Source organism: Salvia hispanica, chromosome 6, assembly GCF_029641045.1.
Source record: "Salvia hispanica isolate PSC_SH4W2 chromosome 6, Shi_PSC_v1, whole genome shotgun sequence".
Classification (NCBI taxonomy): Eukaryota; Viridiplantae; Streptophyta; class Magnoliopsida; order Lamiales; family Lamiaceae; genus Salvia; species Salvia hispanica.
Genome location: NC_142697.1, coordinates 23,858,512 through 23,874,914, shown reverse-complemented (window position 1 = coordinate 23,874,914; position 16,403 = coordinate 23,858,512). Strand labels below are relative to the sequence as shown.

Below are 16,403 nucleotides of genomic sequence, written 5' to 3'. Positions count from 1 at the left end.
GGCAACAAAGAAAAAATAGGGAATACTAATAGGGCAACTATGGACAAGGCAACAATGTACAAAGGAAATTAAAACACACCATACCAGCAACATTTTTTGCCTTAACAGCCTCATTCACAAGCTCACCCACAATATTGTCCTCTGCCACAATAAAAACAATAAGCATATATGCACAATTTTCAGCCTCCAACACAAATATAAAAGCAAAAATAGTTCAATTTCAACCAAATGATACAATTTACCTTAAAATTTCCCACAATAAAAACAAGAACATAAAAATTATCTTTCAGCTAACATAGAAGGCTAACTCATACTATAGTTCAATTTCAAACTATGAATTGACACAACCAAATATACAAATGAACATACCAGCGGCAGTGTAAGTTGTTGCCTTAACCAGCTCATTTTTCTCTGCATCCAACGCAATACCATCCTCTGCCACAACAACAATATTATGAAAATTTAGAACACTGATATGTATACATAAAAGAGCAAAATAGACAGAAAATGTTATTTACACAAAGCAATATTTGGAAATAGACAAAAAATAGCAATTACACACAGCAGAAACGCGAAATAGACAGTAAATTGTATATAAACAAAGCAAATTCGTGATATCGGCAGAAAAGCGCATTTACACAGAGAAAAATCGCGAAATCCACAAAAAATGGCATTAAAATCGAGAAACAGAAAATTGCATCTACACAAAACAAAATCGCGAAATCGATAGAGAATCGCTTTAACACAAAGCAAAATGACGAAATCGACAGAAAATCGCATTTACAAAAGGCAAAAACGCAAAATAGATAGAGAGTCGCATTTAAACAACGCAAAATCGCAAAATCGACAGAAAACCGCATTAAAACAAAGCAACGAGAAAAATCGACAGAAAAATCGCAAAATCGCGAAATCAACGGAAACAAAATTGAGAGAATATAAACGAGAAAAAAGAAAGAATATCACAAAACCTGGCTGATCCATCGCGGTGGAAATAAGATCAGAATGGCGAGAAAAGCGGAAAGGGGGAAGGAGAGAGAACGTGATAGATGAGTAACTTTAAAGTAAAATAACTGTCGATATATCTTATTTATGTATAAGCTAATGTAAAAAAAATTAGGCCGCACACTATGCGGTATGCGGTACAACAGCATAATATTTCTCATTATCACCGGATTGTACATCGCAATAATATTATATGGAATTAGAGAGATTAATGGTTTCATCTTTTTGAGAATTTGGGGGAAGTCGTTATCCATTGAAGATATGAAATGGAATGAAACAACAAATTTGGGTCGAAACTATCGTCATTGGTGACTGAAAATAGTTTGTTAGAACATTGAGGAAATAGAAATGGGAAAATTTGGTTTTGAGAGAGAAGGTAGACAAGGAAAAATGTGGGGCAGAAGAAGAAGGAAGAATGGGCATATTTATAGAGAAAAAAACAGATGATTTGATGTTACGTTACCTATTGATATTCTCCATAAATAAAATACTAGTAGTAAAAAATCAGTATAACATGATTAGCAATAAATAGTAAAATATGTAAAACTTTTCATTATTGGTATGCACACAATTTCAATACATCCATGGTGTTTGTAATTTGTACAGTGATGTCATGCCACTTTGTTGGTATTGCATGAATGCAAAAATATTTTTATAAAAAAATAATACAATACCGTAATAACTCATGCTTTCAATTAGGGTCGGATAACTTTTTGAATATGTATGACTCATACATATAATACAATATGAATGAGATCAATACTATTTTTATATTTATTTTTGTAATGACTCATGCTTTCAATTTATTGAATAACTTATTACTAAATAGGCAGGGTCGGATAATCTTAAGCTAATAAAAGGCTCTTCAATGCCACCCAAATCCCAATCTACGACCACAAAAAATAAGAAAGGTAAGCAGAAGGAATTTTGCAAGAAAGAACCACTCGCACAAAATTGCATCACAATACCTAGTTATAAAATATAATAGATAATGAGGTCAAATTATGTGAGTTTGGCATAAAAGAGAGGAGTCATTCAACAAGGGCGAACATGAAAAACTCATGCAAGTGTTAATTAGAAGCAAAGGATATTTACTGATGGCAAGTATTTAAAGCTATTGATTCTAATACCAACACATGGTTTTCAAATCCTGTACTCCGTCCATTGCTAGATAAGCATAATCAACTATGCTAGGTAAAATTCTGAATAAAGGCCCATATAACTTGCAAAACCAGAGATGCTAAAAAACCAAATTCTATAATCCAAGCGTTTCAGAATACGTAGACTACGAGTAAGACTTCAGCTGAGTAAAAACTCGAATTCAGATGCAAAACTACTTGATTATATCATCAATAGAACTTCGAGAGATAATGGGTTTCAACATCATTCTGGAGGCAGAACCTTGATCTCCACAACAGTGAAAAGAATTTGCTTCAGCAAATCTGAAGCTGAGACAGGATCTTCCAGAAGAGTGTCAATGGGTTCAGAGGGTATCAGCAACACATCTTTACCCTTGAGCTTCACTTTGCCCTTGAGCGCAGCCTTATCATTCTTGAACTCATATCCAGATTCAGTTTGCACCCAACCACTAGCCTCGGCCACACCGCAACATTTTACATGAAATTTTGACTTACGGTGCTCTTTGAAGTCATAAGCTTTGAGCTCGAAGCTCAAAGCTTATGACTTCAAAGAGCACCGTAAGTCAAAATTTCATGTAAAATGTTGCGGTGTGGCCGAGGCTAGTGGTTGGGTGCAAACTGAATCTGGATATGAGTTCAAGAATGATAAGGTCAAGGTCGTTCGATCACCAAATGCTTTACAAACATAGCAAATAGCTCGTTCTTCCCCTTTTTCATTTTTGTAGACAGTAGCACAACTGAGGGAAGGCAGTTTGTTAGCTCTTGGTGTATAATCTTCCGCTGCCACAAAATAACAAGGTCAAGGTCAATGAAAACATGCTCATGAACTATAGAATATACAACTAAAATAAAGGCAAATCATACCAGAACCAACAAGACCAACCAAAACTGGCTCTTTCCATTTCTCCACCACAACATCATCAACTGCCACACAGAGATCAAATTTATCATCCAAACTACAATTAGATTTCCAAACTACTACAACACAAAGATCGATGAAACAAAGGAAGACTAATGTAGCATATGTTGAGAAAGAAATACTCACATGAACTTCACAGAATCAGTAAACTAATAAAAATCAGATATGCAAAAACAACAGCAACTTCAATGAACAGAAACAAAAACAATGTCAATGAACATGCACAATTCTGATACAATTCTGTGCATCCAACGCAAACATAAAAGCAAAACAAGGTCAATTTCAACTAACTGATACAATTTATCTTAAAATTTCCCACAATACAAACAGGAAGATAAAATTTATATTTCAGCTAACATAGAAGGCTAACTAATACAATTAATGAACCAAACTATGATTAGACACAAACAAACATACAAATGAAATGAAAGCAAACAATACCTGCGTCAGTGACAGTTGTTGCCTTAACCTGCTCTTTCACTGCATTCTCCACAATAACATCATCTGACACAACAACAATGACAATGAAATTAGCCACTTTGTTGGTATACTAATAGGGCCACTAAAAGGGCAACAATGAAAAAAATAGGGCATAATAGGACAAGGCAACAATGAAAAAATAGGGCATACTAATAGGGCAACTATGGACAAGGCAACAATGTACAAAGGAAATTAAAACAATGAAAAAAATAGGGCATAATAGGAAAAGGCAACAAAGAAAAAATAGGGAATACTAATAGGGCAACTATGGACAAGGCAACAATGTACAAAGGAAATTAAAACACACCATACCAGCAACATTTTTTGCCTTAACAGCCTCATTCACAAGCTCACCCACAATATTGTCCTCTGCCACAATAAAAACAATAAGCATATATGCACAATTTTCAGCCTCCAACACAAATATAAAAGCAAAAATAGTTCAATTTCAACCAAATGATACAATTTACCTTAAAATTTCCCACAATAAAAACAAGAACATAAAAATTATCTTTCAGCTAACATAGAAGGCTAACTCATACTATAGTTCAATTTCAAACTATGAATTGACACAACCAAATATACAAATGAACATACCAGCGGCAGTGTAAGTTGTTGCCTTAACCAGCTCATTTTTCTCTGCATCCAACGCAATACCATCCTCTGCCACAACAACAATATTATGAAAATTTAGAACACTGATATGTATACATAAAAGAGCAAAATAGACAGAAAATGTTATTTACACAAAGCAATATTTGGAAATAGACAAAAAATAGCAATTACACACAGCAGAAACGCGAAATAGACAGTAAATTGTATATAAACAAAGCAAATTCGTGATATCGGCAGAAAAGCGCATTTACACAGAGAAAAATCGCGAAATCCACAAAAAATGGCATTAAAATCGAGAAACAGAAAATTGCATCTACACAAAACAAAATCGCGAAATCGATAGAGAATCGCTTTAACACAAAGCAAAATGACGAAATCGACAGAAAATCGCATTTACAAAAGGCAAAAACGCAAAATAGATAGAGAGTCGCATTTAAACAACGCAAAATCGCAAAATCGACAGAAAACCGCATTAAAACAAAGCAACGAGAAAAATCGACAGAAAAATCGCAAAATCGCGAAATCAACGGAAACAAAATTGAGAGAATATAAACGAGAAAAAAGAAAGAATATCACAAAACCTGGCTGATCCATCGCGGTGGAAATAAGATCAGAATGGCGAGAAAAGCGGAAAGGGGGAAGGAGAGAGAACGTGATAGATGAGTAACTTTAAAGTAAAATAACTGTCGATATATCTTATTTATGTATAAGCTAATGTAAAAAAAATTAGGCCGCACACTATGCGGTATGCGGTACAACAGCATAATATTTCTCATTATCACCGGATTGTACATCGCAATAATATTATATGGAATTAGAGAGATTAATGGTTTCATCTTTTTGAGAATTTGGGGGAAGTCGTTATCCATTGAAGATATGAAATGGAATGAAACAACAAATTTGGGTCGAAACTATCGTCATTGGTGACTGAAAATAGTTTGTTAGAACATTGAGGAAATAGAAATGGGAAAATTTGGTTTTGAGAGAGAAGGTAGACAAGGAAAAATGTGGGGCAGAAGAAGAAGGAAGAATGGGCATATTTATAGAGAAAAAAACAGATGATTTGATGTTACGTTACCTATTGATATTCTCCATAAATAAAATACTAGTAGTAAAAAATCAGTATAACATGATTAGCAATAAATAGTAAAATATGTAAAACTTTTCATTATTGGTATGCACACAATTTCAATACATCCATGGTGTTTGTAATTTGTACAGTGATGTCATGCCACTTTGTTGGTATTGCATGAATGCAAAAATATTTTTATAAAAAAATAATACAATACCGTAATAACTCATGCTTTCAATTAGGGTCGGATAACTTTTTGAATATGTATGACTCATACATATAATACAATATGAATGAGATCAATACTATTTTTATATTTATTTTTGTAATGACTCATGCTTTCAATTTATTGAATAACTTATTACTAAATAGGCAGGGTCGGATAATCTTAAGCTAATAAAAGGCTCTTCAATGCCACCCAAATCCCAATCTACGACCACAAAAAATAAGAAAGGTAAGCAGAAGGAATTTTGCAAGAAAGAACCACTCGCACAAAATTGCATCACAATACCTAGTTATAAAATATAATAGATAATGAGGTCAAATTATGTGAGTTTGGCATAAAAGAGAGGAGTCATTCAACAAGGGCGAACATGAAAAACTCATGCAAGTGTTAATTAGAAGCAAAGGATATTTACTGATGGCAAGTATTTAAAGCTATTGATTCTAATACCAACACATGGTTTTCAAATCTTGTACTCCGTCCATTGCTAGATAAGCATAATCAACTATGCTAGGTAAAATTCTGAATAAAGGCCCATATAACTTGCAAAACCAGAGATGCTAAAAAACCAAATTCTATAATCCAAGCGTTTCAGAATACGTAGACTACGAGTAAGACTTCAGCTGAGTAAAAACTCGAATTCAGATGCAAAACTACTTGATTATATCATCAATAGAACTTCGAGAGATAATGGGTTTCAACATCATTCTGGAGCAGGTCCGTTAAACTTGCTCTCAAGCAGAACCTTGATCTCCACAACAGTGAAAAGAATTTGCTTCAGCAAATCTGAAGCTGAGACAGGATCTTCCAGAAGAGTGTCAATGGGTTCAGAGGGTATCAGCAACACATCTTTACCCTTGAGCTTCACTTTGCCCTTGAGCGCAGCCTTATCATTCTTGAACTCATATCCAGATTCAGTTTGCACCCAACCACTAGCCTCGGCCACACCGCAACATTTTACATGAAATTTTGACTTACGGTGCTCTTTGAAGTCATAAGCTTTGAGGTTCGAGCTCAAAGCTTATGACTTCAAAGAGCACCGTAAGTCAAAATTTCATGTAAAATGTTGCGGTGTGGCCGAGGTTAGTGGTTGGTGCAAACTGAATCTGGATATGAGTTCAAGAATGATAAGGTCAAGGTCGTTCGATCACCAAATGCTTTACAAACATAGCAAATAGCTCGTTCTTCCCCTTTTTCATTTTTGTAGACAGTAGCACAACTGAGGGAAGGCAGTTTGTTAGCTCTTGGTGTATAATCTTCCGCTGCCACAAAATAACAAGGTCAAGGTCAATGAAAACATGCTCATGAACTATAGAATATACAACTAAAATAAAGGCAAATCATACCAGAACCAACAAGACCAACCAAAACTGGCTCTTTCCATTTCTCCGCCACAACATCATCAACTGCCACACAAAGATCAAATTTATCATCCAAACTACAATTAGATTTCCAAACTACTACAACACAAAGATCGATGAAACAAAGGAAGACTAATGTAGCATATGTTGAGACAGAAATACTCACATGAACTTCACAGAATCAGTAAACTAATAAAAATCATATATGCAAAAACAACAGCAACTTCAATGAACAGAAACAAAAACAATGTCAATGAACATGCACAATTCTGATACAATTCTGTGCATCTAACGCAAACATAAAAGCAAAACAAGGTCAATTTCAACTAACTGATACAATTTATCTTAAAATTTCCCACAATACAAACAGGAAGATAAAATTTATATTTCAGCTAACATAGAAGGCTAACTAATACAATTAATGAACCAAACTATGATTAGACACAAACAAACATACAAATGAAATGAAAGCAAACAATACCTGCGTCAGTGACAGTTGTTGCCTTAACCTGCTCTTTCACTGCATTCTCCACAATAACATCATCTGACACAACAACAATGACAATGAAATTAGCCACTTTGTTGGTATACTAATAGGGCCACTAAAAGGGCAACAATGAAAAAAATAGGGCATAATAGGACAAGGCAACAATGAAAAAATAGGGCATACTAATAGGGCAACTATGGACAAGGCAACAATGTACAAAGGAAATTAAAACAATGAAAAAAATAGGGCATAATAGGACAAGGCAACAAAGAAAAAATAGGGCATACTAATAGGGCAACTATGGACAAGGCAACAATGTACAAAGGAAATTAAAACACACCATACCAGCAACATTTTTTGCCTTAACAGCCTCATTCACAAGCTCACCCACAATATTGTCCTCTGCCACAATAAAAACAATAAGAACAAACATATATGCACAATTATCAGCCTCCAACACAAATATAAAAGCAAAAATAGTTCAATTTCAACGAAATGATACAATTTACCTTAAAATTTCCCACAATAAAAACAAGAACATAAAAATTATCTTTCAGCTAACATAGAAGGCTAACTCATACTATAGTTCAATTTCAAACTATGAATTGACACAACCAAATATACAAATGAACATACCAGCGGCAGTGTAAGTTGTTGCCTTAACCAGCTCATTTTTCTCTGCATCCAACGCAATACCATCCTCTGCCACAGCAACAATATTATGAAAATTTAGAACACTGATATGTATACATAAAAGAGCAAAATAGACAGAAAATGTTATTTACACAAAGCAATATTTGGAAATAGACAAAAAATAGCAATTACACACAGCAGAAACGCGAAATAGACAGTAAATTGTATATAAACAAAGCAAATTCGTGATATCGGCAGAAAAGCGCATTTACATTGAGAAAAATCGCGAAATCCACAAAAAATGGCATTAAAATTGAGAAACAGAAAATTGCATCTACACAAAACAAAATCGCGAAATCGATAGAGAATCGCTTTAACACAAAGCAAAATGACGAAATCGACAAAGAATCGCATTTACAAAAGGCAAAAACGCAAAATAGATAGAGAGTCGCATTTAAACAACGCAAAATCGCAAAATCGACAGAAAACCGCATTAAAACAAAGCAACGAGAAAAATCGACAGAAAAATCGCAAAATCGCGAAATCAACGGAAACAAAATTGAGAGAATATAAACGAGAAAAAAGAAAGAATATCACAAAACCTGGCTGATCCATCGCGGTGGAAATAAGATCAGAATGGCGAGAAAAGCGGAAAGGGGGAAGGAGAGAGAACGTGATAGATGAGTAACTTTAAAGTAAAATAACTGTCGATATATCTTATTTATGTATAAGCTAATGTAAAAAAAATTAGGCCGCACACTATGCGGTATGCGGTACAACAGCATAATATTTCTCATTATCACCGGATTGTACATCGCAATAATATTATATGGAATTAGAGAGATTAATGGTTTCATCTTTTTGAGAATTTGGGGGAAGTCGTTATCCATTGAAGATATGAAATGGAATGAAACAACAAATTTGGGTCGAAACTATCGTCATTGGTGACTGAAAATAGTTTGTTAGAACATTGAGGAAATAGAAATGGGAAAATTTGGTTTTGAGAGAGAAGGTAGACAAGGAAAAATGTGGGGCAGAAGAAGAAGGAAGAATGGGCATATTTATAGAGAAAAAAACAGATGATTTGATGTTACGTTACCTATTGATATTCTCCATAAATAAAATACTAGTAGTAAAAAATCAGTATAACATGATTAGCAATAAATAGTAAAATATGTAAAACTTTTCATTATTGGTATGCACACAATTTCAATACATCCATGGTGTTTGTAATTTGTACAGTGATGTCATGCCACTTTGTTGGTATTGCATGAATGCAAAAATATTTTTATAAAAAAATAATACAATACCGTAATAACTCATGCTTTCAATTAGGGTCGGATAACTTTTTGAATATGTATGACTCATACATATAATACAATATGAATGAGATCAATACTATTTTTATATTTATTTTTGTAATGACTCATGCTTTCAATTTATTGAATAACTTATTACTAAATAGGCAGGGTCGGATAATCTTAAGCTAATAAAAGGCTCTTCAATGCCACCCAAATCCCAATCTACGACCACAAAAAATAAGAAAGGTAAGCAGAAGGAATTTTGCAAGAAAGAACCACTCGCACAAAATTGCATCACAATACCTAGTTATAAAATATAATAGATAATGAGGTCAAATTATGTGAGTTTGGCATAAAAGAGAGGAGTCATTCAACAAGGGCGAACATGAAAAACTCATGCAAGTGTTAATTAGAAGCAAAGGATATTTACTGATGGCAAGTATTTAAAGCTATTGATTCTAATACCAACACATGGTTTTCAAATCTTGTACTCCGTCCATTGCTAGATAAGCATAATCAACTATGCTAGGTAAAATTCTGAATAAAGGCCCATATAACTTGCAAAACCAGAGATGCTAAAAAACCAAATTCTATAATCCAAGCGTTTCAGAATACGTAGACTACGAGTAAGACTTCAGCTGAGTAAAAACTCGAATTCAGATGCAAAACTACTTGATTATATCATCAATAGAACTTCGAGAGATAATGGGTTTCAACATCATTCTGGAGCAGGTCCGTTAAACTTGCTCTCAAGCAGAACCTTGATCTCCACAACAGTGAAAAGAATTTGCTTCAGCAAATCTGAAGCTGAGACAGGATCTTCCAGAAGAGTGTCAATGGGTTCAGAGGGTATCAGCAACACATCTTTACCCTTGAGCTTCACTTTGCCCTTGAGCGCAGCCTTATCATTCTTGAACTCATATCCAGATTCAGTTTGCACCCAACCACTAGCCTCGGCCACACCGCAACATTTTACATGAAATTTTGACTTACGGTGCTCTTTGAAGTCATAAGCTTTGAGGTTCGAGCTCAAAGCTTATGACTTCAAAGAGCACCGTAAGTCAAAATTTCATGTAAAATGTTGCGGTGTGGCCGAGGTTAGTGGTTGGTGCAAACTGAATCTGGATATGAGTTCAAGAATGATAAGGTCAAGGTCGTTCGATCACCAAATGCTTTACAAACATAGCAAATAGCTCGTTCTTCCCCTTTTTCATTTTTGTAGACAGTAGCACAACTGAGGGAAGGCAGTTTGTTAGCTCTTGGTGTATAATCTTCCGCTGCCACAAAATAACAAGGTCAAGGTCAATGAAAACATGCTCATGAACTATAGAATATACAACTAAAATAAAGGCAAATCATACCAGAACCAACAAGACCAACCAAAACTGGCTCTTTCCATTTCTCCGCCACAACATCATCAACTGCCACACAAAGATCAAATTTATCATCCAAACTACAATTAGATTTCCAAACTACTACAACACAAAGATCGATGAAACAAAGGAAGACTAATGTAGCATATGTTGAGACAGAAATACTCACATGAACTTCACAGAATCAGTAAACTAATAAAAATCATATATGCAAAAACAACAGCAACTTCAATGAACAGAAACAAAAACAATGTCAATGAACATGCACAATTCTGATACAATTCTGTGCATCTAACGCAAACATAAAAGCAAAACAAGGTCAATTTCAACTAACTGATACAATTTATCTTAAAATTTCCCACAATACAAACAGGAAGATAAAATTTATATTTCAGCTAACATAGAAGGCTAACTAATACAATTAATGAACCAAACTATGATTAGACACAAACAAACATACAAATGAAATGAAAGCAAACAATACCTGCGTCAGTGACAGTTGTTGCCTTAACCTGCTCTTTCACTGCATTCTCCACAATAACATCATCTGACACAACAACAATGACAATGAAATTAGCCACTTTGTTGGTATACTAATAGGGCCACTAAAAGGGCAACAATGAAAAAAATAGGGCATAATAGGACAAGGCAACAATGAAAAAATAGGGCATACTAATAGGGCAACTATGGACAAGGCAACAATGTACAAAGGAAATTAAAACAATGAAAAAAATAGGGCATAATAGGACAAGGCAACAAAGAAAAAATAGGGCATACTAATAGGGCAACTATGGACAAGGCAACAATGTACAAAGGAAATTAAAACACACCATACCAGCAACATTTTTTGCCTTAACAGCCTCATTCACAAGCTCACCCACAATATTGTCCTCTGCCACAATAAAAACAATAAGAACAAACATATATGCACAATTATCAGCCTCCAACACAAATATAAAAGCAAAAATAGTTCAATTTCAACGAAATGATACAATTTACCTTAAAATTTCCCACAATAAAAACAAGAACATAAAAATTATCTTTCAGCTAACATAGAAGGCTAACTCATACTATAGTTCAATTTCAAACTATGAATTGACACAACCAAATATACAAATGAACATACCAGCGGCAGTGTAAGTTGTTGCCTTAACCAGCTCATTTTTCTCTGCATCCAACGCAATACCATCCTCTGCCACAGCAACAATATTATGAAAATTTAGAACACTGATATGTATACATAAAAGAGCAAAATAGACAGAAAATGTTATTTACACAAAGCAATATTTGGAAATAGACAAAAAATAGCAATTACACACAGCAGAAACGCGAAATAGACAGTAAATTGTATATAAACAAAGCAAATTCGTGATATCGGCAGAAAAGCGCATTTACACAGAGAAAAATCGCGAAATCCACAAAAAATGGCATTAAAATCGAGAAACAGAAAATTGCATCTACACAAAACAAAATCGCGAAATCGATAGAGAATCGCTTTAACACAAAGCAAAATGACGAAATCGACAGAGAATCGCATTTACAAAAGGCAAAAACGCAAAATAGATAGAGAGTCGCATTTAAACAACGCAAAATCGCGAAATCGACAGAAAACCGCATTAAAACAAAGCAACGAGAAAAATCGACAGAAAAATCGCAAAATCGCGAAATCAACGGAAACAAAATTGAGAGAATATAAACGAGAAAAAAGAAAGAATATCACAAAACTTGGCTGATCCATCGCGGTGGAAATAAGATCAGAATGGCGAGAAAAGCGGAAAGGGGGAAGGAGAGAGAACGTGATAGATGAGTAACTTTAAAGTAAAATAACTGTCGATATATCTTATTTATGTATAAGCTAATGTAAAAAAAATTAGGCCGCACACTATGCGGTATGCGGTACAACAGCATAATATTTCTCATTATCACCGGATTGTACATCGCAATAATATTATATGGAATTAGAGAGATTAATGGTTTCATCTTTTTGAGAATTTGGGGGAAGTCGTTATCCATTGAAGATATGAAATGGAATGAAACAACAAATTTGGGTCGAAACTATCGTCATTGGTGACTGAAAATAGTTTGTTAGAACATTGAGGAAATAGAAATGGGAAAATTTGGTTTTGAGAGAGAAGGTAGACAAGGAAAAATGTGGGGCAGAAGAAGAAGGAAGAATGGGCATATTTATAGAGAAAAAAACAGATGATTTGATGTTACGTTACCTATTGATATTCTCCATAAATAAAATACTAGTAGTAAAAAATCAGTATAACATGATTAGCAATAAATAGTAAAATATGTAAAACTTTTCATTATTGGTATGCACACAATTTCAATACATCCATGGTGTTTGTAATTTGTACAGTGATGTCATGCCACTTTGTTGGTATTGCATGAATGCAAAAATATTTTTATAAAAAAATAATACAATACCGTAATAACTCATGCTTTCAATTAGGGTCGGATAACTTTTTGAATATGTATGACTCATACATATAATACAATATGAATGAGATCAATACTATTTTTATATTTATTTTTGTAATGACTCATGCTTTCAATTTATTGAATAACTTATTACTAAATAGGCAGGGTCGGATAATCTTAAGCTAATAAAAGGCTCTTCAATGCCACCCAAATCCCAATCTACGACCACAAAAAATAAGAAAGGTAAGCAGAAGGAATTTTGCAAGAAAGAACCACTCGCACAAAATTGCATCACAATACCTAGTTATAAAATATAATAGATAATGAGGTCAAATTATGTGAGTTTGGCATAAAAGAGAGGAGTCATTCAACAAGGGCGAACATGAAAAACTCATGCAAGTGTTAATTAGAAGCAAAGGATATTTACTGATGGCAAGTATTTAAAGCTATTGATTCTAATACCAACACATGGTTTTCAAATCCTGTACTCCGTCCATTGCTAGATAAGCATAATCAACTATGCTAGGTAAAATTCTGAATAAAGGCCCATATAACTTGCAAAACCAGAGATGCTAAAAAACCAAATTCTATAATCCAAGCGTTTCAGAATACGTAGACTACGAGTAAGACTTCAGCTGAGTAAAAACTCGAATTCAGATGCAAAACTACTTGATTATATCATCAATAGAACTTCGAGAGATAATGGGTTTCAACATCATTCTGGAGCAGGTCCGTTAAACTTGCTCTCAAGCAGAACCTTGATCTCCACAACAGTGAAAAGAATTTGCTTCAGCAAATCTGAAGCTGAGACAGGATCTTCCAGAAGAGTGTCAATGGGTTCAGAGGGTATCAGCATCACATCTTTACCCTTGAGCTTCACTTTGCCCTTGAGCGCAGCCTTATCATTCTTGAACTCATATCCATATTCAGTTTGCACCCAACCACTAGCCTCGGCCACACCGCAACATTTTACATGAAATTTTGACTTACGGTGCTCTTTGAAGTCATAAGCTTTGAGGTTCGAGCTCAAAGCTTATGACTTCAAAGAGCACCGTAAGTCAAAATTTCATGTAAAATGTTGCGGTGTGGCCGAGGCTAGTGGTTGGGTGAAAACTGAATCTGGATATGAGTTCAAGAATGATAAGGTCAAGGTCGTTCGATCACCAAATGCTTTACAAACATAGCAAATAGCTCGTTCTTCCCCTTTTTCATTTTTGTAGACAGTAGCACAACTGAGGGAAGGCAGTTTGTTAGCTCTTGGTGTATAATCTTCCGCTGCCACAAAATAACAAGGTCAAGGTCAATGAAAACATGCTCATGAACTATAGAATATAGAACTAAAATAAAGGCAAATCATACCAGAACCAACAAGACCAACCAAAACTGGCTCTTTCCATTTCTCCGCCACAACATCATCAACTGCCACACAGAGATCAAATTTATCATCCAAACTACAATTAGATTTCCAAACTACTACAACACAAAGATCGATGAAACAAAGGAAGACTAATGTAGCATATGTTGAGACAGAAATACTCACATGAACTTCACAGAATCAGTAAACTAATAAAAATCATATATGCAAAAACAACAGCAACTTCAATGAACAGAAACAAAAACAATGTCAATGAACATGCACAATTCTGATACAATTCTGTGCATCCAACGCAAACATAAAAGCAAAACAAGGTCAATTTCAACTAACTGATACAATTTATCTTAAAATTTCCCACAATACAAACAGGAAGATAAAATTTATATTTCAGCTAACATAGAAGGCTAACTAATACAATTAATGAACCAAACTATGATTAGACACAAACAAACATACAAATGAAATGAAAGCAAACAATACCTGCGTCAGTGACAGTTGTTGCCTTAACCTGCTCTTTCACTGCATTCTCCACAATAACATCATCTGATACAACAACAATGACAATGAAATTAGCCACTTTGTTGGTATACTAATAGGGCCACTAAAAGGGCAACAATGAAAAAAATAGGGCATAATAGGACAAGGCAACAATGAAAAAATAGGGCATACTAATAGGGCAACTATGGACAAGGCAACAATGTACAAAGGAAATTAAAACAATGAAAAAAATAGGGCATAATAGGACAAGGCAACAAAGAAAAAATAGGGAATACTAATAGGGCAACTATGGACAAGGCAACAATGTACAAAGGAAATTAAAACACACCATACCAGCAACATTTTTTGCCTTAACAGCCTCATTCACAAGCTCACCCACAATATTGTCCTCTGCCACAATAAAAACAATAAGCATATATGCACAATTTTCAGCCTCCAACACAAATATAAAAGCAAAAATAGTTCAATTTCAACTAAATGATACAATTTACCTTAAAATTTCCCACAATAAAAACAAGAACATAAAAATTATCTTTCAGCTAACATAGAAGGCTAACTCATACTATAGTTCAATTTCAAACTATGAATTGACACAACCAAATATACAAATGAACATACCAGCGGCAGTGTAAGTTGTTGCCTTAACCAGCTCATTTTTCTCTGCATCCAACGCAATACCATCCTCTGCCACAACAACAATATTATGAAAATTTAGAACACTGATATGTATACATAAAAGAGCAAAATAGACAGAAAATGTTATTTACACAAAGAAATATTTGGAAATAGACAAAAAATAGCAATTACACACAGCAGAAACGCGAAATAGACAGTAAATTGTATATAAACAAAGCAATTTCGTGATATCGGCAGAAAAGCGCATTTACACAGAGAAAAATCGCGAAATCCACAAAAAATGGCATTAAAATCGAGAAACAGAAAATTGCATCTACACAAAACAAAATCGCGAAATCGATAGAGAATCGCTTTAACACAAAGCAAAATGACGAAATCGACAGAAAATCGCATTTACAAAAGGCAAAAACGCAAAATAGATAGAGAGTCGCATTTAAACAACGCAAAATCGCGAAATCGACAGAAAACTGCATTAAAACAAAGCAACGAGAAAAATCGATCGAAAAATCGCAAAATCGCGAAATCAACGGAAACAAAATTGAGAGAATATAAACGAGAAAAAAGAAAGAATATCACAAAACCTGGCTGATCCATCGCGGTGGAAATAAGATCAGAATGGCGAGAAAAGCGGAAAGGGGGAAGGAGAGAGAACGTGATAGATGAGTAACTTTAAAGTAAAATAACTGTCGATATATCTTATTTATGTATAAGCTAATGTAAAAAAAATTAGGCCGCACACTATGCGGTATGCGGTACAACAGCATAATATTTCTCATTATCACCGGATTGTACATCGTAATAATATTATATGGAATTAGAGAGATTAATGGTTTCATCTTTTTGAGAATTTGGGGGAAGTCGT

At 34.3% G+C, this 16,403-nt stretch overlaps 1 long non-coding RNA gene across 1 annotated transcript; it reads right to left on the bottom strand.

Moving 5' to 3' along the window:
* Positions 1-14,167: 14,167 nt before the first annotated feature.
* Positions 14,168-15,666, bottom strand: LOC125203144 (uncharacterized). Its single transcript, XR_016132412.1, has 5 exons — positions 15,524-15,666; positions 15,239-15,295; positions 14,888-14,950; positions 14,392-14,451; positions 14,168-14,307 (listed from the first exon to the last, which is right to left on the bottom strand). It is a non-coding gene; the product is annotated as an uncharacterized LOC125203144 (long non-coding RNA).
* Between the last annotated feature and the right edge of the window lie 737 nt (positions 15,667-16,403).